The 19,039-nt window shown below is 49.5% G+C and overlaps 1 protein-coding gene across 1 annotated transcript in view; it reads left to right on the top strand.

The window, feature by feature from the left end:
• Positions 1 to 19,039, top strand: part of LOC147718071 (adenylate kinase isoenzyme 5-like) — a 312,172-nt gene that overhangs the window by 107,400 nt on the left and 185,733 nt on the right. The gene's annotated exons all lie outside the window — the stretch shown is intronic.

Below are 19,039 nucleotides of genomic sequence, written 5' to 3'. Positions count from 1 at the left end.
AACCCCCCTCACACTCCCCCACCGCCCCTGATAGATGCCTGCATGTCACAGGAGAGTCCTCGAACCTAAGGGGCAGGAAAGAGATATGTTAGGGGGTGCTACCCCTCAAGTAAGACACTTTGTGTACCTCAGGAAAGTCCTGGGACCTACGGGGCAGGAGAGAGATATATAAGGACACGCCACCCTCTCCCCAATAAAATAAGGTGCCCCGGGAGAGATATGTAAGGAGGAATGTGCTCCCCCCGATGCCCTGTGCCCCAAAGGAGAGTCCTCGTGGGCTGGCGAGGGAGATACAGGGAGGGACTCACTCTGGTCCTAGTGGGGCTGCATTTCTGATAAATCCCTTGGCCCCACCACTGAGGCGTGAATGGTTGGCCAACTTAAGAGACTACGATTCTCTTTCTCCACAGCTGGCTCGCCCACTCTCCACCAGGAATTCAGTTCCCCCTAACCTCCCTTCTAGCGCCCACTTACCTTGCTCTCCTGTACGTTGGTGTGGAGTGTCCGAGAGGAAGGGTCCTCTGTGCTGAGTGCAGGGGCAGACAGACATAGACAAGCTTGCCTATGGCGTACCTTTGGCACGGGAGATAGCCATTACAATGCTGGCATTATATCGGATGCCTTTACAACGCCACTTCAACAACGCAGTGCCTTTACATCGGATGCCTTTACAATGCAACTTCAACAACGCGGGTGCCTTCAACAACGCGGTGCCTTTACATCGGATGCCTTTACAACGCAACTTCAACAACGCGGGTGCCTTCAACAACGCGGTACTTTTACATCGGATGCCTTTACAATAAGCATGGGCGGAAAATCCGTTACGCTCGCGGATTTTGCGGATTTTCGGTAAATTCGCAATCCGCGAGATTCGCGAATTTCCCGCAAAATCCGCAAATCCGCGAGCAGCGGATTTTATGGCTTGCTCGCACTGTTCGCGTGAGTTCGCGGCTTCCCAGTTCAACTTCGCGCCCCGCGAATAAGCGCTAAATTGCAGAAATACGATCTTAGCAAAACTGAAACTACTTACCAGGTTCAAAAGTTCAAGCTCATCATTAGTAGCCATTTCCTGTAGTGCTTCCTGAGGGGCCCCTCCAGAGTTCAGTTGCCAGTTGCAACTATTATGTGACCCTGCTCTGACCCTCAGAATAGTTACACATATGCCACAAAGGTCCTGAATTACAGCTAAGGGAGACAAGCAGGAGCCAGGCTGGAAGTTCAAATCCAGTGACACATTAATCAGCCCCATATTCATTATTGTCAGTTGGGGCAGGGCAGGTGTTGTAACTAATTTTGCAACAATGAAAGCACTTAGCAAGTGCAAAAGATCACTAATCAGGAAGCACTAAGGAAGCAGGTGCCAGCTAAAAAAATATTCTGTGACACATTAATCAGCCCCAAATTAATTCAGGTCACTTGAGGCAGGGAAGGTGTGCTTTGCTTTGCCACAATAATGTACACTGGACAACCAGAGGGTGCTGTGATGAAACAAAGGGTGGCATGGGTGGGCCAGAGGGTGCCATGAGTAGTCAGAGAGTGGCAGTGGTGACAGAGAGTGGCAGTGATGAAGAAGAGTGTCCCAAACCGGCTGGACACGTAGAAACAACAAGTTCGCAAAACTTGCGACCCGACAGGTAAGTTCGCGTTTGCGAAATTGTACAAAACCCTCGCGAACTGGCAGAAACCAGCACGAACACAAAAAAAAAAAAATTCGCGAGAATTCGCGGATTTTGCGGATTGCGAAATTCGCAAAATTCGCCCATGCTTACTTTACAACGCAACTTCAACAACGCGGGTGCCTTTATATCGGATGCCTTTACAACGCAACTTCAACAACGCGGGTGCCTTTATATCGGATGCCTTTACATCGCAACTTCAACAACGCGGGTGCCTTTATATCGGATGCCTTTACAACGCAACTTCAACAGCGCGGGTGCCTTTATATCGGATGCCTTTACATCGCAACTTCAACAACGCGGGTGCCTTTATATCGGAAGCCTTTACATCGCAACTTCAACAACGCGGGTGCCTTTATATCGGATGCCTTTACATCGCAACTTCAACAACGCGGGTGCCTTTATATCGGATGCCTTTACATCGCAACTTCAACAACGCGGGTGCCTTTATATTGGATGCCTTTACAACGCAACTTCAACAGCGCGGGTGCCTTTATATCGGATGCCTTTACAACGCAACTTCAACAGCGAGGGTGCCTTTATATCGGATGCCATTCATTGTGAGGTTAGCAATGGAGCTTTATTGAGTTTCATGGTGGGTATTGGTTTCTGGGGTCAACTATGAAATTTGGGGTGTTTTTTCGGTTCAAATATGAATTTTAGGGTGTGCTTTTGGGGTCAGAGATGAATTTCAGGTTTTGTTTTGAGGGGCCAAAGATGATTTTTAGGGTTCAGGGTGTGCTTTGGGTTGCAAGGGTTAGTTTTAGGGTTGAACTCATTGACGTGGGAATAGTAATTTTTTCATCTCCGCATTCCAAAACTTTCCCTATTGTTGCAATATGCGTAGTATGAGTATGCATTGTAATGGAATGAGATGTAATGGTTTTCGTTTTAATGTCATATACACCTTTGGGATTTACAAAAAGGGGGTGGTGATGAACAGAGTGTCTGAGTTAAACAGACCACTCTTACCCAGTCCAAAGATCAGGGCTTGATCCATCACCGTTATTTATCTCACTGCCCCATCCCAGCTCAGAACCTGGCTATATGCAAATCAGTCTGTCCCTGGCCCAGTGCATCATGGGAACAGGGCAGACTAAACTACCAAGCCAATTCTTCACCAGAAAGGAGACAAGCTACCGGGGACCGGTTTCTGGCATTTCAGCCTTCTTCGGCCCGGCTTGCTTGAATCCTGATGGAGCAGTGAGAAAGGGACTCATGTCTGAGTATACCCTGCCACACCTATAGTGGCCAAAAACGATTTACAAAAAGGGGGTGGTGATGAACAGAGTGTCTGAGTTAAACAGACCACTCTTACCCAGTCCAAAGATCAGGGCTTGATCCATCACCGTTATTTATCTCACTGCCCCATCCCAGCTCAGAACCTGGCTATATGCAAATCAGTCTGTCCCTGGCCCAGTGCATCATGGGAACAGGGCAGACTAAACTACCAAGCCAATTCTTCACCAGAAAGGAGACAAGCTACCGGGGACCGGTTTCTGGCATTTCAGCCTTCTTCGGCCCGGCTTGCTTGAATCCTGATGGAGCAGTGAGAAAGGGACTCATGTCTGAGTATACCCTGCCACACCTATAGTGGCCAAAAACGATTTACAAAAAGGGGGTGGTGATGAACAGAGTGTCTGAGTTAAACAGACCACTCTTACCCAGTCCAAAGATCAGGGCTTGATCCATCACCGTTATTTATCTCACTGCCCCATCCCAGCTCAGAACCTGGCTATATGCAAATCAGTCTGTCCCTGGCCCAGTGCATCATGGGAACAGGGCAGACTAAACTACCAAGCCAATTCTTCACCAGAAAGGAGACAAGCTACCGGGGACCGGTTTCTGGCATTTCAGCCTTCTTCGGCCCGGCTTGCTTGAATCCTGATGGAGCAGTGAGAAAGGGACTCATGTCTGAGTATACCCTGCCACACCTATAGTGGCCAAAAACGATTTACAAAAAGGGGGTGGTGATGAACAGAGTGTCTGAGTTAAACAGACCACTCTTACCCAGTCCAAAGATCAGGGCTTGATCCATCACCGTTATTTATCTCACTGCCCCATCCCAGCTCAGAACCTGGCTATATGCAAATCAGTCTGTCCCTGGCCCAGTGCATCATGGGAACAGGGCAGACTAAACTACCAAGCCAATTCTTCACCAGAAAGGAGACAAGCTACCGGGGACCGGTTTCTGGCATTTCAGCCTTCTTCGGCCCGGCTTGCTTGAATCCTGATGGACAGGAACAGACTAATTTGCATACAGCCAGGTTCTGAAACTGGGATGGTGCAGTGAGCTAAAAAACGGTGTTGGATCTAGCCCTGATCTCTTGACTGGGTGAGAGTATTCTGTTTAATTCAGAGACTCTGTCCCTCACCACCCCTTGTTGTAAATATTTTTGTCCACCCTAAGCGTGGAAGGGTATACTCAGATGTGAGTCCCTTGCTCATTGCACCATCAGGATTCAAGCAAGCCGGGCCGAAGACGGCTGAAATGCCAGAAACCGGTCCCCGGTAGCTTGTTTCCTTCCCAGTGTAAGAATTGGCTTCTGTAGTTTGGTTTGCCCTGTTCCCATCATGCACTGGGACAGGAACAGACTAATTTGCATACAGCCAGGTTCTGAAACTGGGATGGTGCAGTGAGCTAAAAAACGGTGTTGGATCTAGCCCTGATCTCTTGACTGGGTGAGAGTATTCTGTTTAATTCAGAGACTCTGTCCCTCACCACCCCTTGTTGTAAATATATACACCTTTGGCACACCAGTGGTATGCCCGCTGCACATGGGCGCACAGCGGCCGCCCCTGAGAAGTGATGCAGAGGGGACTGGAGAGCTGGGAGGCGGGAAAAGCCGGAAAGGACACTGGATGGGGCGTGGGTGTGGGGAGGTGTGAGCTGGTGGTGTAAATATTTTAATGAATGGAATCTTACCTCGAGGCCGGGTCCCGTGTCTTAGTTGCTCCTGCTCTCCTGAGTCTGCTTTCAGGAACAGGAAGCAGGCAGCCAGGCTCCCTCCCCTAAGCCAATCGCAACGCTCCAATGTGGCTTTGTGATTGTTCTTGAGCAGCATGCATTGCGAACAGGAAAGTGCACATGACTGCTTTGGCGGCCTGAGCAGGCCAACCAAACAGTCATTGCGCACTTGAGTGGGCATACCACTCCGCCCCTGCCCTGCCGCGTGTGTAGAGCACCCTACGCACCCTCCCACCCGCTAAGGAGACATAGCATGAGTACATCAGGAAGTTATCATCATGTGATTGTTCCTCTTCTTGCACTGCTTGAAAGCAGTGGGGTAATGCGCTTCCACCATTGCGGATAAGCCGCCACTGGGGGTGCGTCATCCAGGTGCTAGGCCTGGGCGACTTGGCCCCTGGGCCTCCTATGCTACGCGTTCCATCTTCTACTTACCTGGAATTTGACACCTTGCCGCAATCAGCAGCACTCTCTCCAAATCTGTGACTCAGCCAGCAGGAGCCTCAGCCAGTTGGGATTTCACCAGCCAGGGTAGAGCAGTCTCCACCAAGTCCGCTGGGGAACCATCCGAGGCAGGTGATGCAAGTTTGGCGCAGCTCAGGGGCATCAACCTCCACAGCGTCCGGCAAGCGTAACCTCATCCAGCCTGTGATGCAGAGAGGTGCCGCCCACCCTTCGTAATCCTCTCTGTACACTCTGGTGTAGTGGTGGGTCATAGTATGCGATGCAGACCACCCTACGTTGGTGCGCAGGAACGCCCATATCATTCCCAGTTCCAAGGGGCCTCAAGGCGGTCTTCTCACACAGGTCAGCAACGTGTCTCCATGCGACCTGCCAGATGTCACCACCAGGTAAGGGCAATTGCCAGGCCTGAATGTCTACCGCCACGGTTCATCGACTCCACAGCACCTCTGCATCCCACTCCAGGCTCCAGACGCAGGCCCAGCGAGGCATCCAGGCTCCAGACGCAGGCCCAGCGAGGCATCCAGGCTCCAGACGCAGGACCAGCGAGGCATCCAGGCTCCAGACGCAGGCCCAGCGAGGCATCCAGGCTCCAGACGCAGGACCAGCGAGGCATACAGGCTCCAGATGCAGGACCAGCGAGGCATCCAGGCTCCAGACGCAGGTCCAGCGAGGCATCCAGGTTCCAGACAGAGGACCAGCGAGGCATACAGGCTCCAGACACAGGACCAGCGAGGCATCCAGGCTCCAGACACAGGTCCAGCGAGGCATCCAGGCTCCAGACGCAGGTCCAGCGAGGCATCCAAGCTCCAGACGCAGGACCAGCGAGGCATCCAGACTCCTGACACAGGTCCAGCGAGGCATCCAAGCTCCAGGCGCAGGACCAGCGAGGCCTCCGGGCCCAGGGACTGTCTGCCATTTCAAGGTTTTTAATGCCATGGTGTTGCGAAGAGTGCGCAATGAGAAGTGATGCATCACTGGTGTTGCACCACGATGCACCTCTTTTCATAGATGTAGCCCTGCATTTCCTCTTCCCCTGGGACTCTGGCTGATCACCCTGGGTGTAGGGGGGCTTGAGAGGGTTGTTGTTCTGTGCTGCACTCGGCCCTGGCTGCTCCATTCTGCATTCCATTGTTTCTTTGTCTATTTTTTATTGGAGGTCGACTGGTCGGGCTGACTAACATGCAGTTTTTTGCCGCTAATGGGCCTTTCGCTGGTTTTCGCCCGCTACCGCCGGAATTCCTATTGCAATCACGCTAACGTTTGCGGCAGTTTCCACCGCTGATCCCTGAAACTATCGACATGTAGGGACGTCTTGTAAATACGTCGCTAACAAGGCAATAGTTTTCAGCGGTACACAGCGGTGAGAAAACTGTTGCTAACTGGTGTTAGCGGTACTTATCGCCAGTCCTTGTATATATGGCCATACATGTTGGAGTTGCGGTGTCTCTCTGCACAGACCCCGCCCCATGAGTCTAAGTGATCCTTTACGGGTGGGAGGCCGGACGCCTCTTTCACCCCCAAGCTTGAGTTGACTCAGAGTATAAACTATAAAGTGTTCTGGGTAATTTAGTCTGCGGAGGTCAGTGCGAGGGAGTGAAGGACAACGCAGGTCTCTGGGCTCCTGTGGAGACCTGTGCCCCGCGCGACCCCTGATGCCTCTGTGATTTATGGTTTTGGGTGCCTTGAGGGGGGAGTGAGGGGGGATATGGGCAGCTCCTCATTATAGGGTGTGCTGTGAGACCTCACGGTGGAATAAACTCAGAAACCCGTCTTGCTTAAACCTGCATAACTGTGACTTCAGGCACACAGGGTCAAAGTGCAAAGCATTTAGCAGTGTCAAAACAGTTGACCAAGAAAGAAACACAAGACAAATAAAGTCCAGCCGCAATTTATAGAAATAGATCTTATTTTTATTACTTTTTAGAAACCAAAGTGAACAAAATCCACCTGCGGGTTCCAGAAATATAAATTATTGAGGAAATCGTAAATCACAGCTTTTAATTCAGAATGTAAACAAGCATTGGTAACTACAGCGGTTAGTGGTTACTTTGAAAATGTTGGTAACATTGTCTATGGATACTCTGGCCAATTTGGGCAACCAATTCTGGCAGGGTGTTACATTGACAAAAGTACTTTGTAAAGTAAGTAGATCCAATAGTCGTAGGTATTCTTAAGTTTGTTTATTAATTATAAGTTGGTAGTAAGGAAGGCCCCACCGGGAGCAGCATCCAGCTGCTCAGCCCCACTCACTCAAACTGACCACACATTCAAACCATGCATACACGAACGTTCCAATTACATCACACACACAGGCTGAGCAGCAGAGAAGGAGAAGACCAGAATATAACACATCTCCCTCTTTTAAAACAAAGAAAAGAAAAGAAAGCAAGAGGAAATAAATACAGTATGCCCTGACGATGACAAGGTCAGGATATCAAATAAGCAGTCAACACAAATAAATGAATGACTACAAATAAAAATTCTGAAATAGCAATAAAGCATAATATAGGAATTCTTGCACAAAACATGAAACGAGGCATAAAATCACCTGGCATAAAACAAATGCCAAAGACATCACAAAACAAAACAATCTGACAAAATAGACCTCACATAACCACCATCCCTCATCACAAACCAAAACCCTAAATATCACAAATCATGCCAGTTGGCCAGACTGTCACAAAAAGCAATAGACAGGGAACCAAACTAGATAAAATGGCGTCCCAATAGAATAACAAAAATAGGACGCAGAAGACCCCACACGCTACCCGAAACACACTCAAAATAAAACACACAGCACAAGGCGCATAACTCCTAGTTCATGGGGTACATGACACCCCAAGTTAATGTACTCAAATTACAACATTCCGCACGAGGTACATGACTCCCCAGCGGCTCTCTGTAAAACTGAACACCTCTAACTGAATAGAGCACTTGCGTGGTTCAACAATATAAATCATGAATGAACAGAGAATGAACAGAACTGAGGGCTCTGCAGCCCCATATAATTTAACCTGAAACAGATGGAGCGCCTCAAACAATGAGCACCTATGCGGCTCCGCAAGAGATACACACTAAAAATCCAAACTGGAAAAAACAATCTTCAGAAAATTCAAACTAGGATTGAACACCTCAAAACATTTTGAGCACTAAAAGTGGTTCAATGCAATAGAAGAAAAATGTAGCCCCTGCACAACTCCTCACAGTAGAAATGTGAACTCCTCTTTTAGAATAGAGCACTAAGAAAAGTGGTTCATCGAAAACATACAGCAAAATAAATCTCAACACCCACCAATAGTAGTTCCAAAACATTTAGCAGAATAACACGCTCCTACTAAGAATCACTAGAAATAATTTAAATTGAGCATCCCAACTCAAATAGCGCACTCCTATGGCTCAACCAATTAAAGCCAATACTACAAAGAATGAACTCCTCAAATAAAATGAGCACAAATGTGGTTCATTAACATAAAAGAAAAATCTAGCACTTCCACGACTTTGCATAGTAAATCATCACTTAAAGAAATCAAATGAGCACCTGAACAAAGGTTTCAATACATAAGTAGCTCAATTCAGTAAACATAAATTAATCCATTAAAATGACAGTAAAGGCGCGCATTAACAAAGATCTCAGCACATAAACAGTTCATGTAGTAACAGTAAATCAAATCAGTCTCTCTGAACATAACATGTAAACAAGCGTAAACATATCATCACAAGTACACATGTGATTAGCAAATAATTCAAAACAAGAAACTAAAGCAATAAAAGTAGTCACCGTTGTCACGATAAACAGCTCCACTTCTCCAGCAAGGCAGGTAAATGACATTCACAGAATTCAATCCAGAGTGTCTAAATCGCATGGATAATATTTTCAGGTAGTCTTGCTATGATGAAAAATAGACACTAGATGGCGCAAATGGAACATAATTGAAAAATGCAGTACGTAATGTTGGAAGTTTCCGAAGAAAACAGCTCCGGTGAGCGATCTGTGGAATCTCGGTCAAAATGTCAAATAAAACAGTACCTTTCACATGACGAACGCTTGGAAAATCAGCTCGATGAAGCTGAGGAGACAGGAGCACAGTGAAGGAAAGACTCAGTCAGTCATGCGTCATCTCGACGCTCCATGACGCTGACGTGACAGTCAACAATGCGTAAACTTAACCCTTCGTGACGCTGACGTGACCTGAGGAGAGGTGCGGTGTGTTCATAGATGACGACGCGCTCCACAGAATCACCAATATCGTGGTGACATTCTTCTGCGTCATCAGTCAACACACAGCTGGCAAAGAAGCAGGTCCTCAGCTGAACAAAACGACCGTTGGAGAAGACGGTGAGCAAAACACAGTATCTTACATACGGCAACAGAGTGCAGGGTCAAAACTTTCACTAAGCCAGTAGTCAGCACTCCGGGGCTCGATGTTGGCCCCCGATTACAGCAATAAATCTTTCAATCTCTCCAACATGTTTAAAGTTGCCGCCTCACACAAACTGCTGAAAGGTTTCCAGGCATACCAGCCACGCAATGTTTCACACTGAGGCTCGGTCTAACTCTGAAATACCGACGGCCTCAATAATAAATCAGCAAGTTTAAAACAAATAGGGCACACAAAGTCCAACGCTTGAAGCATACCTTTAAAAAGGATGTCTTCAGTAGGCTGTCAGATGTAGCATGACACCGGCGGGGCATCAAAGGCGTTGCTGGTCTTCTTTTGAAAGCTTATCTTCACATCTTTGTAGTTCCATGTTTCAAATATAATTCCTGCACGCGTAGTTCTTCCTCGATCGTCGCCATTGTTACATTGACAAAAGTACTTTGTAAAGTAAGTAGATCCAATAGTCGTAGGTATTCTTAAGTTTGTTTATTAATTATAAGTTGGTAGTAAGGAAGGCCCCACCGGGAGCAGCATCCAGCTGCTCATCCCCACTCACTCAAACTGACCACACATTCAAACCATGCACACACGAACGTTCGAAGGACATCACACACACAGGCTGAGCAGCGGAGAAGGAGGAGACCAGAATATAACACGGGGATTAAGCTAGAGGGACAGTAAGGCTCATCAGGATAGTTTCCTAGCAGCCACAGCAGATCCAGCCAATCCCACGCTCCATAGCTGCACCACTATAGACCGCATGAAAGTGGTGCTGATGCGGGGCATACAGGCTGCGGAAGGATGCTGTGGATGCTGATCTGGTAAACGGGGGTCTTCCTGGGGTCATCCCTCAGACTATGAACACTGGGAGGCGACTCTATCCACAGAGGTCAATGTCCCGCGAAGTCCAGGTGAAGTCCAGCCAAACCCCAGTTGCCACAGGTCTCCTCTTCTCTGGTCACACTGAAGCCAGGGGTTTTGTTTAAATGAGTCTAGTGTCCGACTTGGACAACCAAACTGTTGTCCGAAGACTTCTGGGTCAAGCAGACTCGGCAGAAACTTTTGAGCATCAGGACTCAGACTCCCAGGATGCACTTCTGTGGTTAGTAGCGATCAAGAAATTGTGGCTACCAACTTGCCAAGGAAAGCTTTTTTGGCCCACGAGCTTTAACAAGAAGCCCGCCAACTGGCATTTGGAGTTTACGTCTTCTATGTGAGGCTCTGAGACAGCCTTCCTTGAGCAGGACGCTGCAGGTACATTCCTCTCTTCACGAGCCCAAGATGCAGCCGGTGCTGTCCAGCCTTGGTGCAGCCTCTCTTTGCCAGGTCCTGCAAAGTATGGCAGCTAGCTATCTCAGAGTGCAATATTCTGCCCACTCCTTAGAAGGCAGAACGCTTCTCTCAGTTTGTGGGGCTTGGTTGCACATCCAAGCGGTGCAGCTACCTGAGGGCTACACAGCCACAGGAAAACCTGTTTGGCAACGGTGTCCCCGATGTCAACCTGTCTGCAAGAACGAAAGAGCAACCCCTTTACTGAGTGTGTACCATGTGCCCTTCAAAGGCGCAAGATGTACAACGGAGGGGCGATTAGTGAAGAAGGGCGGCTAGGAGGAGGCAGGAGAGCGGCCATGTCAACGAGAAGGCAGCCACGGGGCAGGTACGTGCATTTTTAATTACTATTGATTACTTTGGGAGGGCGTGGAGCGAAGTTCCATGAAGTTGCTTTCCAACTCCGTGGAACTTTACGTTGAGGCACTCCGCCTGCTCTGCCCAGGGTTAGTCAGGACATGTAGGAGGCTGGCTCTGTGTATACTATACCACAGTATGGTATAGTGCGTACAGAGTCCAGTGGATCCAGAGGCTTCACCGAGGCTCAAGTAGATGATACCTTACTCTCTTTTGTGGGAGTGTTGGAGAAGGCTGTGTTAAGCATGTGTTGTACACACACAGTGGAGAAATGATGCACACACTCAATGACTAAATCCGAGACCAATGGTATGAAAAATATTTCCTTTTTTGTATATTTATTTCTTAGATCCAAAGATACTTTGTTGCAGGTAAATACGTTTTGCATATATCACTGTTTCTCAATGTAAAAAGTGGGCCCTTTGCATTTTTCAATCAGTCCAATGTATCCAATGGGAGGAAACTGAATCAGCAATATGCAGGCGAGTAACCGATTCCCAGTTTTGAGCTTTTGGATGAAGAATCAGTACCAGGCAAGGTTCGGATGTGAGACCTCATTGCACCACCAGCCAGGGGCGTAGGAGACACTTAATTTCTGGGGGGGACAGGGACAACCTTTTGGACTTTCCAGTGTCCCGATACAAATCGACCATTGTCTGGAACCGTACACTCCGTTAAAAGAATACAATTGCATCGTTTTGTAGTGAAACATTGATAAAGGCAGGCATGTAGTCACAGTTTGCAAGTATGCTTCGATTCACAAAGTAATTAGACCAAATAAAGATTACTCTAAGGCCCAAGAGAAAGGTGGGGAGAAATCTAAAGAAAAGAGTCTTCTGAAGGTCCTCAAAAATCTTTCTCTGGGGGTAGGTCCCATTCCGTTTCCTACTCTAACAAGAACCTTGGTGCTATTTGTGTAAGGAAAACCGTAAAAGGACAAAGGATGCCAATTGCTCTAAGTCTAGCACCAATACTGCTACTACTACTCCTAAACCTCCTAGTGCCACTAGCAATAGCAATGGTTGTAGTAGGGCCCCCAAGAGTTTAGCTGGGTTAACCTTGTGTACTAAAGTGGGTTCTGACCTAGTCAGGACACCCACTCAGGCTGTTTTAGTCTGTGATGGTGGCACTGAGCTCCCGACCCTTATTCTAAATCCCACTAACTTGGGCAAATACAGACAACAGCCTCATCAATGGTCAGGAAGCTGTGGCATACAGGGGCCAGTGTCACTGTGGTGACAGAAAAACTTGTGTTTACCAAGCAGATTCTACTTAGACAGATTTACCAAGTGACCGATGCTAACAATACCAGGACAGATGATTCCATGGCAGATGTCTTTCACAGCTGGGGAGGGGTAACTGACCCAAAGAGAGTTGTGGCATCCCCCAACCTACCTGTGGACTGTCTACTGGGCAATCATTTGGAAACATCAGACTGGTGTGAAGTGGAGTTCAGGACTCATGTAGAAATGATGGGAATTTCAGCCAGTGTCTTTGCTGTCTCTAGGGCTGAGGCCAAGAAGTTAGGCACTGAAGGAGCCCTGGATCCTGAAGAAACAGACCAACCAGCTCCCAAGAGAAGCAGCAAGAAGGATAACGATGTATCCTCCTCTCAGACCTACAATGAGAATCAGCCTCCTCAGGGAGATGATCTCAGTATTTGTGAAGGAACTGTACCAGAGGAGCTTGGGCCTGACAAGGCAGAGAAACTGGGGCCAGGGGTCCTTCGAGGGAAGACCAGTCTGGAGCAGAAGGCCTGCCCCTCTCTTGAACATCTCAGACATCAAGCTGCTGCTGAGGAAGCAGGACATTTCAGAATGGTCACACATGACTTATCAGGAAGAAGGGCTCCTGTTTTCTTTAAGTAGAGACCCCAAGCCTGGTGCAACCAGGAGGTTGGTCATACCTATAAAGTTCAGGGTTTCTTATTGACCCTGGCACACAACATTCCCCCTGCAGAACATCTTGGGCAAAGCAAGACTTGGTACAGGCTTGTCCCTTACTTTCATTGGCCCCACATGTCTGAGGACACCAGGAGGTTTTGTCAGTCCTGTGTCACCTGCCAAGCCAGTGGTAAGTCAGGTGGCACTACAAAGGCCCCCTTAATCCCTCTGCCAGTGGTTAGGGTTCCCTTTGAGAGGGTAGGGATATGCGTTGCAGGTCCCTTAAACCCTCGAACAGCATCTGGACATAGTTTTATCTTAGTGGTGGTAGACCATGTCACTAGATATCCAGAGGCTAGTCCCCTTAGGACCACTACAGCTCCTGTAGTGGCCAGGGCACTCCTGGGAATCTTTTTCAGAGTTGGGTTCCCTAAGGAGGTATTGTCAGACAGAAGTACTAACTTCCTGTCTAGCTACATCACTGCTATGTTGAAAGAGTGTGGTGTGAACTATGTTTGCCACACCCTACCATCCACAGGGCAATGGGGTTGTTGAAAGGTTCAACAAGACCCTCAAAGGTATGATCATGGGACTCCTAGAAAAGCTGATGGGAAAATGGAATGTCTTACTACCGTGCCTTCTCTTTCCCTACTGAGAGGTTCCTCCGAAGGGGTGGGCTATATCCCATTTGAACTTCTGTTTGGACATACAGTTAGGGGTCCATTATGTATGGTCAAAGAAGGATGGGAGCAACCTCTCAAGCCTCCTAAACAGGACATAGCAGACTATGTTCTGGGTCTGCGTTCACACATGGCTGAGCATATGAAGGCGGCCAGCAAAAACATTGAGGCCAGCCAGGAGCTTTAGAAAGCTTGACATGACCAAAAGGCTGTCCTTACGGTTTACTGGCCAGGACAGAAAGTGTAGGTGTTGGGGTCTGTGGCCCCAGCCGCTCTCTAGGACAAGTGGAGAGGCCCCAAGTTGACCTAGGTACTCCAAGAAGTCCCCACAGGGGATTGTAATTTAAAAATGTTCATAGTAGTGTTGATTCATTCCAGAGAATGGATCCTTCAGGTTGTTCAGAAAAGACATAGTATATTGAAGAGAATTGTTCATGTTTTTATATGTATATTGCCTCCCAGAAATTTTCTAAAAATGTTTATTTTTCCTCTTTTGCCATGAGATGCTTGAAATCTTTTGTTAACAGGGCTGGCATGAGCTTGCTCATGGCCACTGATGAGAGACAGGAGGAAGTGATCTTCTCCCTAATCTTCTCCTCTCCGGACCCTGACGACGGATCATTTGAAGGAGTAGCCTTGGCAGACAGCATCATTGATCAACAGCAAGCTAATTGTAGACAAGTTCTCAGTTTTCTGGTCTCTTTTCTCTGACACCCAGTCAAACCACCTGGTGTACCCATGAAGGTGATAGCATGCCTGTGAAGAGTAAAATGTACAGACAGCCTGACCTTGTCAAAGACTGCATCAGGACAGAGGTTCAAAAGATGCCTGAGTTGGGAGTCATTGAAGCTTCAGATAGCCCTTGGGCTAGTCTTGTAGTCCTTGTACCCAAATCTCACAGCTAGCATGGTAAGAAAGAAATTAGTTTTGGTGATGACTATAGAGGTCTCAATGCAGTACTAGGGCTAATGCCCATCCAATTCCAAGGGCAAATGAACTGATTGATACTTTGGCCCCTGCCAAATATCTCAGTACATTTGACCTGACTGCTGTTTATTTTCAAATCAGACTCAATGAGGATGTCAAACCTAAAACAGCATTTTCAACCCCCAGTGGACATTATCAATTTATGGGGATGACTTTTGGTTTCAAAAATGCACCTAACACATTTCAGAGGCTGGTGAATAAAGTCTTAACAGGTCTGGAAGCCTACAGTGCAGCATATCTAGCATTTAGCTGTCAGAAGGCATTTCATAACCTGAAGCAAGCATTGTGCTCTGCTCTAATTCTGCAAAGTCTAGACTACTTCAAACCATTCATTGTCCATACTGATGCCTCTGAGATAGGGATAGGGATAGGTGCAGTATTGTCACTGTTTAATGCAGAGGGCCAGGGTCAACCAGTAGATTTTATAGGCAGAAAGATGACCCCCAGGGAGAAGCATTGATCAGCTTCTGTGAAAGAGACCTTTGCTGCGGTCAGGACCTTGAAGAAGTTGAGGCCATACCGGTTTGGCACTCACTTCATTGTTCAGACAGACCATAAGCCCCTCTTATGGCTTAAACAGATGAAGGGTGAAAAACTCAAACTTCTGAGGTAGTCCATTTCCCTACAGGGGATGGACTTTTCAGAGGAACATAGGCCCAGATGTAGGTAAAATAGATTTACCGAATTTTAATTACCGAATTCTACCGATTCGGTAATTAAAAATCGGTAAATCTTAGGGGTGGATATGTAGGAACATCCAGATGTTCCTTTTACCGAATCGGTAAATATCTGTATTTACCGATTCGGTAAATACCGACCGGTAATGCCCCATTCATTCCTATGGGCTTTGAAGCCCATAGGAATGAATGGGGCATTACCGGTCGGTATTTACCGAATCGGTAAATACAGATTTTGACAAGGGTGCAGGGGGTGTCACTTTGACACCCTCTAGCACCCCCAAAAAAGATTCGGGTGCCATGTGGCAGGCATACCTGCCCTAAGGGCAGGTCTGCCTGTCATATGGCACAGGTGTGCATGCACACATGTGCATGCACACCGGAATCGGTATTTTACCATGAAGTTGGATTTCATGGTAAAATACCGATTCTGTAAGGCTTGTGGGACTCAGAAGAGTCCCACCTACATCGCATTGTTACCGAATCGGTAAAAATACTGATTCGGTATTTTACAGATTCGGTAAATTTACCGATCGGTAAATTTACCGAATCTGTAAAATATGTGGCCCTACATACCATTTTGTGAATCTCGGTCGGTAATGGCCGAAAATACTGATTTTCGGCCGTTACCGACCGACCTACATCCGGCCTATAGACTTGGGAGTAACCATGCCAACAAAGATGGACTTTCTAGATATTTCAACTAAGACAAAGAAGCCTCGAATGGGCAAGGTTAGCCTCATCTTTACGTTTGGGGCGGGGGTGTAGGAAAGTAGGATCTGCTTTCATGGTTACCCCCAATTTTTTCCTGGGGTCAGTGTGTTTTGACTGTAGTCTGCTGGGATCCTACTAATCAGTACGCCAGCAAGGGCGTGGCTTGGATGCCGAGGAGATAGGCAGCGTGAGCTCGGAGCTCCGCGCCCGATCCCGGAAAATATCCTGAATTTCTGATCGTACCCCGATGAAATCGGTATAATCCGACACTGGACGGTGCCACGGAGGGTCCGGCGCCGACGGCAGACGACTCGGGGCCATTCCAAGCCCGATATCTGACTTTGAAAGCTGCACCCAGGCGCGAAGACCTCGACCTAAAATGGCGGCGGTGGCATGAGGCGCAGAGACAACGAAGGCGCTGGCCCGGAGTCACATTAAGGGCTGCTACTTCCACAGATAGGAGGTGTTGGCGGCGGCATCGCGCCCCTCTCGGGGTGTTGGAGTGGACCTCTAGCGCGCCACCAGCGGTGGTTGGGATCCGAACCCTTGATAGTGGCGGCGACGACACGGCGACGACCCAGTGACGATGGCCCCAGGCCACTGAGCACGACTGGCGCCAGCCGGATTAGCGACCGATCGAGCACCCTGCTCCCTAGAGGCAGCCTTGAATCCGGAGACTAGAGCAGTGCCCCAGGCGCGGAACGCGGCGGGCCTTTTCCGCTACTGCTGCAAGGGGACCTTCCTGAGGGCGAAGCCCGGCGACGGGCGGAGCGGGGGCAGAGAAAGCTTTGGAGGCCACCGCTCGTGCCGGCCCAGATGGGGAAGCCGAAAGGGAAGGGAGATGGTGCGACCAATACAGAAGCCGCGGAAGGAGCGGATCGAGACCAGTCGGCGCTACAAAGGATGCAGGACCGTATCCTGGAGGCCATCGCCACCACAAAGGACGCCTTGCAGCAGGATATAGCCCAGGTGGCGACGGGCCTGGGCCTCCTAAAAGCTGACCACGATAAGCTCAAGGACAGAGTGAAATCCGTGGAGATCACGGTCCAGGAATTGGCCCCGAGCCATGCAGCGGTGAAGGCGCAGATGACGGAGGTGATGGATCGTCTGAAGGTGCTGGAACGGAGGGCCGAGGACGCGGAAAACCGGAATAGGCGCAACAACGTACGCCTAGTAGGCCTGCCGGAAAAAATCGAAGGCGACGATATGGTGGGCTATCTCGATAATTGGTTGCGAACGGAGGTGGCACCGGAGGGACTGTCCCCCTTCTTCTTCCCGGAGCGAGCGCATAGGGTTCCGGCGCGCCCGCCGGCCCCGGGCCTCCCGCCTCGCCCAGTGGTATTCAAGTTGCTCCACTACCGGGACAGAGACTAGCTTTTGCAAAGGGCGAGAGAGGCAGGGCCCTTTCAAGTGGACAACAACAGGGTCACTATGTTCCCGGACTATACGTTTGAGACGCAGAGGCTCAGGGCGAACTTTCTATCCCTTAAGCGGGAGCTCCGTGATGAAGGCATCAAGTACTCCCTGTTGTTCCCAGCGAAGCTGAGAGTGGTGATAGATGAACAGACACTCTTCTTCACGTCCTCGGCAGACGCTTGGGCCTGGTGGGACACTTATAAAGCGGGAACGGATGGTGCCAAGGCCAGGGAGGAGGAGGCTAAGGTGGCACAGCCGATCAGGAAATCTCAACGGATCAGGAGGAACCGCAGGAGGACCGGGAGACCTTCGGTGTCACAGACGGAGACGGAGAGACAGGCGGCCCTACAGGCAGTGGCGGACTTATCCAAGACTACCAGAAGTCAGTCCGGGAAGGGCACGGACTCGGAGGGCCCGGGCACGGGCTCGGAGACGGGGCTCTCGGAATATGGTGGAGCCAGGGGCCCTATCGTGACGCCGCAGACTTCGGAGGAGATACTTGAGGCGTGTTGATCTGGACTAGTGGAGTGGATTAGCTGGTTGGACACCGGGGCGCTGGGCCCGTGGCAGTGGAACACTGTTACTTGAGGTTTCGGGGCGCTATGATGTGGGGATTGTGGGGTGGAGTGCGCGGGGTTGATTTGCTTTCACGAACCTTTCGCATCGTACCACGCCCTACTGGCCCTTAAGGTCATCGCAGTGGAGACTGCGACCATTACTGCCTTTCTTTGAGGGGTGGTTGGGAGTGTTGGTTTGGATGGGGGTACTTCCAGTTGCGGGGGGGCCTGTCCTGGGGGGGTGGGAGTTGAGAGCAGTTGGGGTTGCTCGGGGGGTAGTTGTTGTTGGGGGGGTTTGGCTTCCTGTTTGGAGAGGGATGGTGGGTTGGTCCGTGGTCGCGGAGCGAGCGAGGTCAATGAGCTATATTGTTCGATCTGTTTGTGTGAAGGGGAATGGCTAGTACCGGGGCGTTGAAATGTGTGTCCTGGAATGTGCGGGGTATGCAGTCCATGACACGCAGGCATAAAGTTCAGGCATACCTCAAGCGTAGGGGGGTTCACATAGCGTTCCTGCAAGAAACACATCTTAATAAGCAAGAAGGGATTGCACTGCAGAGGCGTTGGAGGGGGCAGCTGTTTAACACGACGTTCTCAGCTTTTGCGAGGGGGGCACTGATTTGGATACGGGCGGGGGTTCCCTTCCAGGTTACAAAAACATTGGTGGACCCTGAGGGCAGGTATGTGGCAGTGGAGGGGAGGCTGAAAGGCAGGGTGGTGTCTCTCTGCAGTGTGTATGCTCCCAATGTGGATCTGCCCGCATTTTTGTCTACACTCTCGGGTAAACTGGCGGGTTATTTTGCGGGGCCGGTACTCCTGGGGGGGGATTTCAACTCGGTCGAGGATGTGGTGTTGGATAGGTCCCATCCCCCACTGCGCGCGTCCCCAGGGCATAGAGTAGCCAAGCGTAGGTTGGAGTGGCAGGAGAGCTGGGTTCTCACGGATGCATGGAGG

Source organism: Lissotriton vulgaris, chromosome 5 (assembly GCF_964263255.1).
Source record: "Lissotriton vulgaris chromosome 5, aLisVul1.2, whole genome shotgun sequence".
In the NCBI taxonomy this organism is placed as follows: domain Eukaryota; kingdom Metazoa; phylum Chordata; class Amphibia; order Caudata; family Salamandridae; genus Lissotriton; species Lissotriton vulgaris.
This window is presented reverse-complemented; position numbering and strand designations above follow the sequence as displayed.